At 44.0% G+C, this 12,334-nt stretch overlaps 1 protein-coding gene across 3 annotated transcripts in view; it reads left to right on the forward strand.

The window, feature by feature from the left end:
• Window positions 1–5,980: 5,980 nt before the first annotated feature.
• Window positions 5,981–12,334, forward strand: part of AGPAT4 (1-acylglycerol-3-phosphate O-acyltransferase 4) — a 127,221-nt gene continuing 120,867 nt past the window's right edge. The window contains exon 1 of one of the 3 annotated variants that reach the window (XM_039222501.1): window positions 5,981–6,099. The gene's annotated coding sequence lies outside the window, so the exon portion shown is untranslated. Of the gene's footprint in view, window positions 6,100–6,187; window positions 6,238–6,881; window positions 6,995–12,334 lie in introns of those variants that run through there. The other 2 variants (XM_039222502.1, XM_039222504.1) reach the window with 2 other exon arrangements.

Genomic DNA, 12,334 nt, shown 5'->3' on the forward strand with positions numbered 1-12,334 from the left:
TCATGACCTAAGCGAAAGTCGGACGCTTAACCGACTAAGCCACCCAGGCGCCCCGAGACTCAGCATTTCTAACATGCTCCCAGGTAATGCCCATGTTAATGGTCCAGAGCTACCCTATAATTAGATTACCCTCTAAGGGGCCATTAGCTTATAAGCTTAAGGGCTGACAACTAAAGAAAAGCATATGTCACAATTAATAACAATAAATACTTATTTTTAAAAATATAGATGCTTTAGCTTTCCACTTATAAAAGTAATTCATGCTTATCAATGTTTTTTGTTGTTGTTATTTTTAACCACATAATATATAAAGTGCAAGGGTTGAAAACCATCCGGAGTTAAATACCATTCAAAATAGTGTGCTCTCTTTTCACTCGGTCATGAAGAGCCCAAGTGCTAAGTTCCAGTATTCCTTGGCGTTACTTTGTCTCTTAGAGTCAGGTCATAGGGCTGGTAACTTTTTCAATTTGCTGCCCATCAGTTCGGCATCAATCGATTTGAATTCAGTTCCTTCTATTGCGATAGATTTGCTTCTGTATCGTAGGATTTCCAGATGCTCATGGCCTTGGATAGAGGAGGAGAGAATGATTTTCTAGTCATCCCTGCCGGGTTGAATTGACCTGAAGCTATCCAGAAGAGAAAGGAGAGGAGCAAGTACTGAGAATAATTTCTGAGAGACTTAAAATGTGATTCCAAGTGAAGAATATTAACAGCTGTTGGACATAGGGTTCTCCATCCACATCAATGTTTGAGGAATGACTCAGGTCATAATCATCATTGATTGAGGAGGAAATCTAGTGCTTGGTTCCTCTGCCGTTTCATTATTTGAATATTAAATGTTCACGTTAAAGCCATTTGAATGTACTTAAACCGATTGCAGTAACCACAGCACAGTCTTAAGAGCTTGTCTGTCATTAAAAACGATATATGACACATCATTAAGGCTTAATAAGGGTTGATTGAAATATATAACTATTAAACATAAGACTAAAGATTCCAAATATCAAATTCACTTTGCTATTTACACATTTTTCTTTGTCTGCTTGTAATGAACTCCTAATTTAGCACACAGTGAAGTAATTACAATTGCAAATATACGCTATGTTTTTATTTGTAACTTGAGGAAACTTTCAAAGTGTGTATATAGATTTATATGGATTTACTTACATTTGTAATCATAATATCAAGCAAACGAAATAAAGCAAAGATATTGTCAGCGTGCAGCTAACAAGGCATTGAGAGAACAGGCTGTTTGAAATATACTCATTAATATACTCCACCATCTCGCATGGCAGTTAAATATACATTACGTAAGTTAATATTTTAGATAAATGATCTTTATCATTTTGAGTACCAAAATTTAGGTTGATAAAAACTTTTCTGAAGCACATAGCATCCACCTTTAACAGAGGGTTCTCAAAATACTTTAATCTTTGGGATACATGTTATAATCACCATCGATTATTCTTTGCATCTTTCCTAAATCATCCCAGAACACTATGACTTTAGCAACCTTGAGTCGTTTGGTTTTTACTCATAATCATTTTCTTTTACAAAAGTTATTAATGTTCAGTGTTGAAATTCTTTCCAAATGCAATAAAATAGAAAGAAACAAATAAGAATCATCCTCAATCTCACAGTCCAGAGATAATCATGAACAGTGTAAAGCCTTTTCTGTACACAGTATGGGGCTCCGAGGGCCACCATGATAAATGACTATACACTGAGCAGCTTACAAAACAGAAATTTGTTCTCTCACAGTTCAGGAGACCAGGAGTCTGAAATTAAGGTATCAGCCAGGTTGATTCCTTCCGGAGTCTCTGAGGGGGAATCTGTCCCTTGCCTTTCTCCTGGGCTTGTAGATCTACGGCTCCGGGCTTTGCCTCAGGCATCGCATGGCCTCATTCTCCGTGTGTATTTCTTTCTCCTCTTTTGTAAGAACACCAGTCATTGGATTGAGGGCCCGTCCTAATCTAGTATGACCTCGTCTTAACTAATTATATTTTCTTTTTTAAAAAAATATATATTCATTTTTTGAGAGAGAGAGAGAGAGAGAGACAGAGTGTGAGTCGGGGAGGGGCAGAGAGAGAAGGAGACAGAGAATCCGAAGCAGGCTCTAGGCTCTGAGCTGTCAGCACAGAGCCCGACACAGAGCTTGAACTCACAAACCATGAGATCAAGGCCTGGCCTAAGCCAGATGTTTAACTGACTGAGCCACTCAGGCACCCCACTAATTATATTTTCAAAGACCCTGTTTCCAAATAAAGTTACATTCTGAGGCTCTGGATGGACATGAATTTTAAGGGGCCTCTATCTAACCCATTACACATAACATAATATATATTTGTGCAATTATGAAGAAGAGTTTATGTTAGATATATAGCTCAGTTTCCTTTTCACTTAATATATTGTGAAAGTTTCCTCACGTCTTTCAAATATAGCATTTTAAATTTATGTAGTGTGCTTCCTCATGTGAACATCACATCATTCACATAGCAAGGCCTGCGATTTCAGACATTAGATGGTTCCCAGTCTTCGCTATTATACGTGCCTCTGATGAATCTACAAGTGCCTTTGAGGTCACCTGTGCTTATTTTTTTGGCATAAATACGTATAAGTTGAATTATTGGATAAAGAATGTGAACATTTTATTTTATTTATTTTGAGAGAGAGAGCGAGAGAGCGTTTGCGTGCCAGAACAAGGAGGGGAGGGACAGAGAGAGAGGGAGAGAAAAGAATCCCAAGCAGGCTTTGCACTGACAGTGCTCAGACTCACAGACCGTGAGATAGTGACCTGAGCTGAAGTCAAGAGCCTGACGCTTCACAGACTGACCCACCCAGGCACCCCAAGAGTGTGAATACTTTAAAGGCTCATGACAAATCTTGTTCAATTGCATTCCAAAAGCAATGTACCACTTCACTATCACCAAGAAGGGAGAAGAGAACACACTGCATAGCACCTGCTTTACCTTGTATATTTGATTTTTGAATGTTTGACAAGTGCATCAGCAAAAAAAACGACATCACCTCTTGTATTCCTTTTTTTTATTACTGTTTTATTTATTTTTGAGAGACAGAGAGAGAACGTGAGTAGGGGACGGGCAGAGAGAGGGGGGACAGAGAATCCAAAGGGGGCTCCTGTGCTGACAGCAGAGAGTCCAATGTGGGGTTTAACCCATGAACCGTGAGATCATGACCTGAGCTGAAGTCAGCGCTTAACCAACTGAGCCACCCAGGCGCCCATTCCCTTCTTGTATTTTTATGTGAGGTTGCATATTTGCTGTTGTTGATGTTTATTGGCTATTTGTATATCCTTTTTTTGTGTTAGTTTATATCTTTTATGTCCTTTTAAGTCGTTCCACGGGTCAGCCTTAACTGCTTACAGTCTTGTTGATAAACGTACTGCTTGGTCTCACCGCTTACGGTCTGTCATGAGCTAAAGAACTGTAGGCATTTTCCTCCACCTCCTTATGCCCATTCTTTGGGCTGTTTCTGAACTTTGTACAGACTTCTGTTACTGCCTCCATTACACCATATCTTTGTTGTTTGCAGGTCTTTCGCTCCTAAGACTTTGAGCGCCACGGGCCAATATCCATGTCTTATGTGCGTTTTTGTATCTTCAGCAACAAAAGTACAGGCACTCGATGAATATTTGTTGAACTGATTTGTTAGATTGTGACCTGGAAATTTTCACAATTCCTTGTCTAGACAGCAAGAGCTGAACAAGGAATATCTAAAATAAGAACAGAGTCTAAATAAAGTCCATAAGATTTAGTCTGTGAATGTGGTACTTCCACTTTAAATTTTTAGAAGGGGTGATTTTCCCCCCATATTTCTTAGCTATATTGCTGAGATAATTGAGACTGTGAGTAACATCACTGAAATAGAGAAAGCATTAATGTAGCAATAACAAGCATAATAATTATAATTATCATGGAATAAAGACATATTAAAATATTGAGATCACAATAAGACTAGCAATTGTCAAAAATTTTAAGTTCGTATTGTTTCCATTGAAAACAATGACTGTTCTTCTAGGAGTATCTAGGTGGCTCAGTTGGTTAAGTGTCTGATGCTTGACTTGGCTCAGGTCATGGTCTCACAGTTGTGGGATCGAGCCCTTTGTCAGGCTTTGAGCTGACAATACGGACCCTGCTTTGGATCCTCTCTCTCTCTCAATAAATAAATGAACTTTAAAAAAGAAAAAAAATGACTATTATAATATAGCACAACTTTATACCATTTGCAGATTTTGAAATATATTTCCATTCAAGATTCAAATATGAAAAACAGTCTAAGTCTATTTGAGAACTACTTTGAAAAACCTTTGCAAGTTTCTCCCACACTAGAAATAAATAGATTTTAAGACATAATGTGAAAAATTATGAAAACTCTCAACAATTGCATTGGCTGTAAAGAAAGGCCTTACAGCATCTCTTATAAGCATTTCTATATGGCCAAACTTTTTTTTTCTTAGTTTATTTACTTATTTTGAGAGAGAGAGAGACAGCATGAGTGGGGAGGGGGGCAGAGAGAGGAAGAGAGAGAATCCCATGCAGGCTCTGCATTGCCAGTGCACAAGCCCACATGGGGCTTGAACCTGCTAACTGAGAGATCATGACTGTAGCCAGAACCAAGAGTCGTTGCTCAGCTGACTGGCCCGCCCAGGCATCCACATTTCTGTACGGTCAGATTAATGTTCACATGGATATTAAAATAAGCCATTGCCACAAATGGGTTTTCTGTTCAGATTCCTGTTCAGATTCTTTTTCTATGCCTTCAATGTCCTTTAATCTCCTCCCCATCCATCCCCCATCTGCCTCTCCCCCATCACACGCCGTCAACATGCCACAGACCCTATAGTCCAATCGCCCCCCTCCTCATTTGTGGATGCCCCCTTTTCTACCACCATAAGGAAGAGAGCTCTTTCTCTGCTCTCATGCACACTGTTCTGCTTAGGTTTTGGTGTGGTTTGGTTTGGTTTGAGCAATCTGTAGGTCTTAGTAATTTTGCAACGTGGTCTAGTTATTCGTGAGCATTTTATTCTTCCCAGTGGGCTATCAACATCTAAAGAATGAGGGCGAACACAGGAGTCGTATGTAAATAGTCCAGTGTCATCTGTGACGATGGTTCTAATAGTGGGCATACATCTGAAGGGCATACATCTGAACTATCTGGAGGTTGAAGTCATGCTGTAGGGATGTTGGAGACCTGGTTATTTCGGGAGTTTCTCTTGAAACTCTTTTAAAGTTGTGATGACACCGTTTTATTATAAAGGTGTGCCCAGACCCGCTCCAACACACTGTGTGCAAACGCCACGTGCATGTGTGTGCGTGTGTGTGTGCACGTGTGCATGCGCGCGCGCGCGTGTGCAGCGGTAATCGACCCCGGCGGGGAGAAAATGCATCGACCCCAGAGCTTCTTTCTCCCGGTTCGGACCGTCTCCGATCCCTCGGCCTTTCCCGGCGTTATTTCCTTGAAGGTGCTCTGGGCGCTGGCGGGTGGAAGGCGACCTCCCTGCAGCAGGGGCGCAGCAGCGAGAGGCGAGGCGGGGCGGGCGGGGCAGCGCAGCCCCGCAACGCGGTCGCCGACCTGCCGAGCGACAGGCGAGCCGCTTAGGACAATTTCCAGGTCCCAAGCCGGCTCCAGCCGGGGCCGAGGCTGCAGGCGCCGCGCGGGCCCCGGCGATGCAACAGGATCCGGGCGCTCGGCAGGAAGACGGCGGCCACCGGGCGGGCTTCGCGGCGATGCCGGCGGGGTCCGCGCGCCGGGGCCGAGCGCAGCCGCGCGAGCACTTCCTTACACGAATTGGAAGGGGAAGGGAGTGACTCATGTTACACCAGCGCGTAGCCTCCCTCCCCGTAACTGCTAAATTGTAGCTTTAAAAGGAAGTGACATGGGGTGGGGAGAGACGTCAGCTGAGGACCACTTTTTTTTTTTCCCCCGAAGGGTCCACCCCATGGGTGGAGTCTCGCGTTTTTCTTTCCAGTGTTGGCTGACTTACAGCTCCTATAAACTAGTGGCAATTTCTGCACCCCAGCCTGCTCCTTTTCAGTTTCTGGTTGCTAAGCCCATGTGCCAGGGGCCGCCAGAGAGGAGGTATGTGCCGTTCGTGCGATTTCCAGGCGACTTCACCTCTGGGCGTGGCGGATGTGTGAGTGTGTGTGTGTGTGTGCGCGCGCGTGTGTCTCACTGCTCTCCTCTGCTGGGCTGGACCTCCAGAACCTCTGGAAAGGGGTAGGTACAGAACGAGGAAGCGTGGAAGGTGGAGAAGGAAGTCAGGCTCCAGCGGGGACGCGGAGGGGCAGAGCCTGGAAGGCACAGGGGCTTTGCAGCCACAAAAGGACCCTTTGTGCTCCGCGGGGCGAGCGTTCGTCCCCCCGCGGAGCTTCCGAGCTGCCTTTCGGGGCTTCCTTTCCACCCCCCACCTCCCCCCCGGCGGCCCCCTGCCCTCGGGCGAAAGCGTTTTCTCTGCTATAGATGAAGCTGGGGAGAAGGCTCCTGTTACAGATCGTCTCCTGTGTCTTGCAACACGTTCTTCCGTCCCTGGCGTTTCTATGGCAACCACCAAAAAAAAAAAATATATATATATATAATAATACTCCACAAAAGGCAGCCCCGATATAAATTGATTGATTTCTATTGCGTTCCGAGTTTGCTGCTTTCCGGACCTGGTTATGGGCTCCGCTTGCTGAAAACCCAGCATGGCTTTGTGGCTACCCCTCCTCACTTTCATTTTGGTTTTTCCCTATCACAGGAGGGCTGGGGGAGGGGTGTTGTCAAGGAAACAGGCATTTGGGATTACCTCTTTATTTACTTAATTTTTGGCCTATGGATTTCTCCATCCTATCTAGGAATTATGGAAGGAATGATTTGGTACTTGTGCAAGTCCTCCGTTTCTGGTCTGATTAGGAAATCAAGGCATTTCTCTAGACGTGCTATCAATGCCGCAAGCAGCCCAAGCAAGGGGCGAGCCTTCACTTCTTTATAGGAGGTGAGATCCTTGAGAAAAGTTTTAGAGGCTGTTTGGGAACCAGCACTGATAGGCGCACTATTACCTGCTCAGGTGTGCCTCATCGCCTAAATATGCAAAAGAAGGTTCTTTGCTCTAGCCTGAACTTATTAAGCACAAAACTAAGTTCAACAAGTATGAATGAGTAACAAAAGGTAACTAATAGCACGATTCTCCGCTTGTTCGGTTTCTTGGGTTTTTTTTCCTTTGCACATCTCTCTTATATGAATCACCTGGGCCGTCCGCTCTCATTAAGGTGAGGATCCGTAGACCTTCTCGTTTTCAAAACCTGGAAAGCATTAACCCGTCTATGATTATGAGGCAAGCATCTGAGGCTGGAGAAAAGTATCCTGAGATGAGGAAGTGTGTGTGTGTGTGTGTGTGTGTGTGTGTGTGTGTGTGTGTGTATGTGTGTAGGTGGGCAAGGATCAAAGTCCTAAGTTAAAGCTACTGAATCTCCTTCTCATCCTTTATGGGCAGGAAAAGAATTGATTTTCAGGAAAAATATAAAATATGAGAGAAAAGTATCCTCTATCTGGTAGTAAGCAGAGTTAAATAGGATTAGAATCAATGGCATGTCTGCTGGAAAGACATAGTCGGAATGGGCCTGTTAACAGGTGGGATTCAAGCCGATGCTTTTCTCAGGAAACCTCTGATAACGGACACCATTCTCTTAACGGGTATCCCGAATTACAAGTTAGCCCTTATAAGATAGTTCAATACTCGTCTCATCCTCAATTCTTACAGTTATCTGTAATTTTAAATAAAGATTTGGGAAGGTCACTCAGCCCTCCTACTACCCTCTTGTTCTTGAAACCCAAAGCATTACTTAGAAACCTCAGGCTAGCCCCTTGGCACCCAGATATCTTGACCTAAACATGTTATTATCTGGGGCTTCTAAAACTTACTACAGTGCAAGAGGTCTCAGGTATTTCAGATACAGAAGTTATCTGAAAACGAGGACTACATAGTATGGCACGAGACCAGCTAGAACTAAATGAAGTTAAAGCCGAGAGAGCTAGTTAAAGAGCAAAAAGCAAAGCATTTTAAAAAAAATGTCATTTTAAAAAAATCTGCCTCTCCGTTTGAAAGCACCTGTTGGTACCTGTGAAGGGTTGAGTTGCGGGTTTTCGATGTTCACAAAGAGTGTGGAAAGCAGTCTTGCTAAGTTACTGTTTTTCTAGACTGAAAATGATCCTCAGGGATGTAGATTTACCCCATGACCCTGCCAAGCAGATGGACAGTGTGTGAGTCAAAAGTGTGTGATGGGGGCGCTCTGGAGTTTCCAGACCTAGCAATTTCATGACAAAGAGCCTCCAGGCGTGGAGTTCAGAGGGCAAGAAAGGTTGGGAAGCATAGCTGAAAATAAATAAATAAATAAATAAATAAATAAATAAATACTGTCCTGTAAATGGACCTGGGCAGAGGTTAAAGGCATAATTAGCAGCCCTGACCTGGGGAAGGTCAGGGGAGCTATAGATGCAAAGCAAACTCAGGGTCCCGTGAAGGAGGCTGAATAGAGGTGGTGCCAAGGAAATACTTTTTAACGTTGGAATCCGTTGCCACTGAGTTGGAGCCTCACTCCAAGGCTCCGAAGTGGGTGCCGTGAAATTGTGAAGAAACGAGAGGTTGTGGTCTGGGCTCCAAAGTTAAAAATCCACCAGACAGGGGTGATGACATGGGCAGATGTTCCCACAGCTGGAGAGCCAGAGACCGGGCTGGAGGGAGATGAGAGCGAGCAGGTGCGGTTAGTCGGAGAAGGCTAGGACCAGGAAGAGGCTGTGACGGTTGGAAGGAGAAGAGACAGACAATTCAAGGGGAAGATGGCAACGTTGTCCCAGCTAACAGGGGTGGGCGGTAAGAGATGGATCAGGGTTCTCGGTTCTTGTACCAAGTGGGGAGACGTCCCTCTTTTGTGTGGAAATTGAGCAGGTAAACTCTGTGCTGCTGGATATAGATTCAGGGACAGAATTTCATCAAAACCAGAACAGGAAAGACGGGTAGAAGAAAGATGATGTGAGTAGGTGCTGGAATCATAGCTAATCCAATTATTTTTGAGTTGAAGCTCAAGAAGTGAAGGCCAGACTTCAACCAGACTTTAAACAAGTAAGAAATTTGAGATAGGGAGCCCCACGTGCCCCTATAACATCATCCTAAGGTTAACTACCATTGCCATCGCTTTAAATTGTGGGGTGGTCAGATGAGTGTGTGGCCAACTGAACTATATTTTGTGCAATCTGCCATCTTCTCCAAAGGAGGTCTAACGGGTATGTGAAGGCTCTGTACTCACAGTTCTAAATGGTTTTTGATGCCTACATGTGTAGAGAGACATATGTGATCAAGCCTGGCTTAAAATCACCCAGCACTACCCAGAGCCTGGGCAACTCTAATTCAGTAGTCTTCTTCCAAGACAGAATCAGTTTGGAAAGCAAGTTCTGGAACTCTGACATTTGGCTTCATGGAAGGACCAGGGAGAACCATGGCTGAGGCTGTGGGAAAGAGCACAGGAACGCATTCTTTTAACAATGTGCATTGTGCATCTGTTATCTGCTATGGACACAACTGTGAGCAAAACTGGATACAGAGTAAACAGCCACAGTTTTCAACTGTCTGAAGGGTTTTCCAGGGAGATAATGTGACTGGCTGATCTCCATTTTCTTCTAATGACTGAGTAAGAGGAAATATCTTAAAATAAGATTTTTAATAAATATTTAAGTTTTGGGGAACATTGTCACCGAATGATCTATCTAACCTGTCTCCTCTATTTTTCAAGATACACTCTCGTTCCACCAAAGAGTTTCTACCCGTTTTTGATTTTGTCTTTGTTTTGTTACTCCAGTTAGTCAGGTTTGTTCTGCTTCTTCCTTTGATCCTAAATCCTACTTTTCAGTCACCCTTCATTCATCCATTTATACAAACATGCTTACATCATCCATCCACCCATCCATTTACTCATTCACTCAACAAATGATATTGACTATCATGTGTCAGGGACTATAAATTATGGATATAGCAATAAATAGGAAACTATTTCTTTCCTAAAGAAGCTCAGGATCTAACGGGGAGACAAATGTGGAAACAACCCCTTAAACCAGGGAGTGTTATATTTGAGAGATGCATTTCTTGGCTAAGAGCGCTGCATTCTTGTTTCATTGAACAGATTTATACATAGATTGTGCTGGGCAGAGAATGAAAGAGTGGTTAGCTGTTAACCACTTATGGCTGGTGTCATTAAACACTTGTTGATTAACAAAGTGGGAAGAGGTAGGATTTTTGACCTGGGAGCCATAGAGGAATAAAGTCCAGAAGATTTTTATGTTCTCTTTCTGAAAAGTAGAAGCTGAGCCTTGATCTCTCAAAGTTCCCTCATGGCGAGTTACTTGTAGATTTCCATGGGACTATAGCTCGTTCTAGATGGACCCAACGTATAGCATTTTTTAAAAGAGAAACTCCCCCCCTTGTCAAAATTATATGCCCATTGGTTTACTAGAGAGCCTATTGTCGTTTAGAGCTAGATTTCCCATAACACATTGCAAGTCTGTGTCTGCCTCCTACAAAACCAAGTAGGTTTCCACACCTTAAATCTAAATATCCAAAATAAAGAAGGTTAAAACCTTGTTGGGGTACTCCTGTTTATATTTCCTGAGGTCCTGAAGCTCCTTTTAGAATTGTTTTGTGCCCGCTTGATTTCCTACCATCAGCATGGAACTTACATGGGCGACCTAAAAAAGTTCATCTGGAGCACCGCCCTCCTCTGCTTGTCAGACCTTTAGGGAACACATTTGTCAAGTTCCCCTTCTTCTTAGTTATTTTGGTCTAAGCTGAGCACAGTCAGCTTCTTCCTCCAGCATGAAGTTGTTGCAGAGTTCCAGATAATTCTGGTTGGCACAGACCTCTCTCTTCTGAATGTGGGTTATACAGAGTAGCTATTTCATGGTCATTTCTATGCAGGATCCTATAAGGGAAGAGTCCACACTTTGGACTTCATAGTAGTCCGGAGCTGATCGCTAAAATTTCTGCGGAAGATTATTCTTCAGTCTGGGGGATGACGTTTAACTTGCAGAAGCCATCAGAGATGCCGAGGTGAGGGGCCAGCCTGTAGGCTCTCTGAGAACAACAGCCCACCTTCATGAGGACTTCCTGTGTCTAGTACAGACACCTCCCTTGCATCAATTCACTTTATCCTCATAACAGACCAAGCAGGTAAAAGTATTCCCACTTTCCATTTGACAGATATAGAGGGTAAAGTGAGTTATTCACCTGTTTTCATAAGAAGTAACAGAGCTAAGCCAGAGCCCAGCTTGGGACCGCTGTGCCCTCCATGCGGTTGGCTGGCATTGTTTTCATCCATCTGTGCCCAGGGCCAGCGCAGTGCCATGTACTGAGCAGGCATGCAGTAAACATTTCTGACAGAGTCATCAGATCTCCACCATGCAGACCTTCCCTTGTAGCCGTTGCATCGTAGTTTTGGGGAGCTGCAGAAGTACCGGAAGAGGCAGCAGTGGTTTTGAACTTGGGGAAAAACTAGAAGCGGAATGTATAAGGCAAGCTACTGTGTTTTTTTCAGGGAGCTTGGCTGCTCCGGTTTAGCCAGAGAGGTGATCTGGTGGGGAAGGGCACAGGCCCTGTGGCTGAAATATCTGAATGAATGACAGTGCAAGATACAACATCATATTAAATATGAACTGTTCTCAAATTTTTAAGCAAGGATTGAACTTTGCTCAGAAGTTGCTCCTGAGGACACCTGTGGTGGCTTCTTGAACGGCTCCCAAGGCTGTGGGTGGAGAGTGAGACCCACTTTGCTGCTGTGGATTGCCAACACATCTATCACCGAGTGTAAAGGCAGAGTGTCATCTGGGAAGACCTTGCCTATGCTGATCTCAGACAAACTTTGAAATAAGACCTGGTGAAATGAATAGACGGGGAGGGAAACTTGGTCTTTTTCCCATCTCCATACGCTCCCTCGTGAGCTGTCACCTCTCTGTGGGAAGAGGTTAACCCAGGCTGATGAAATTTTAAAGAGTCCATCCATACCAAGTGCTTCTTCCCAGAACGCTGCCGCTATCAGCGCAATCAATGCAATCCCTGAACCTTCCTCCTGGGCCCACCTCACGCCCCCATCTTTTCTCTCTTCTGTTGTGGGAAGGGCAGGTTGCATGGAGATGTGGCGAGCAGTTTCTTTCTCCAAATGTGCACCACCCTTTGGGCCTGTCTCTCAAACCTCGGGCCTCTGTTCTCCTCCATCCCTTCATCCATCCTTCACAAAAGGTCACTCTAGATGCTATCACCTTATATGACAATTTGCTCTTTATGGTTCTATCC

The sequence above is a fragment of the Hyaena hyaena genome, unplaced genomic scaffold (genome assembly GCF_003009895.1).
Source record: "Hyaena hyaena isolate Hyena2069 unplaced genomic scaffold, ASM300989v1 scaffold_1153, whole genome shotgun sequence".
NCBI classification, from domain to species: domain Eukaryota; kingdom Metazoa; phylum Chordata; class Mammalia; order Carnivora; family Hyaenidae; genus Hyaena; species Hyaena hyaena.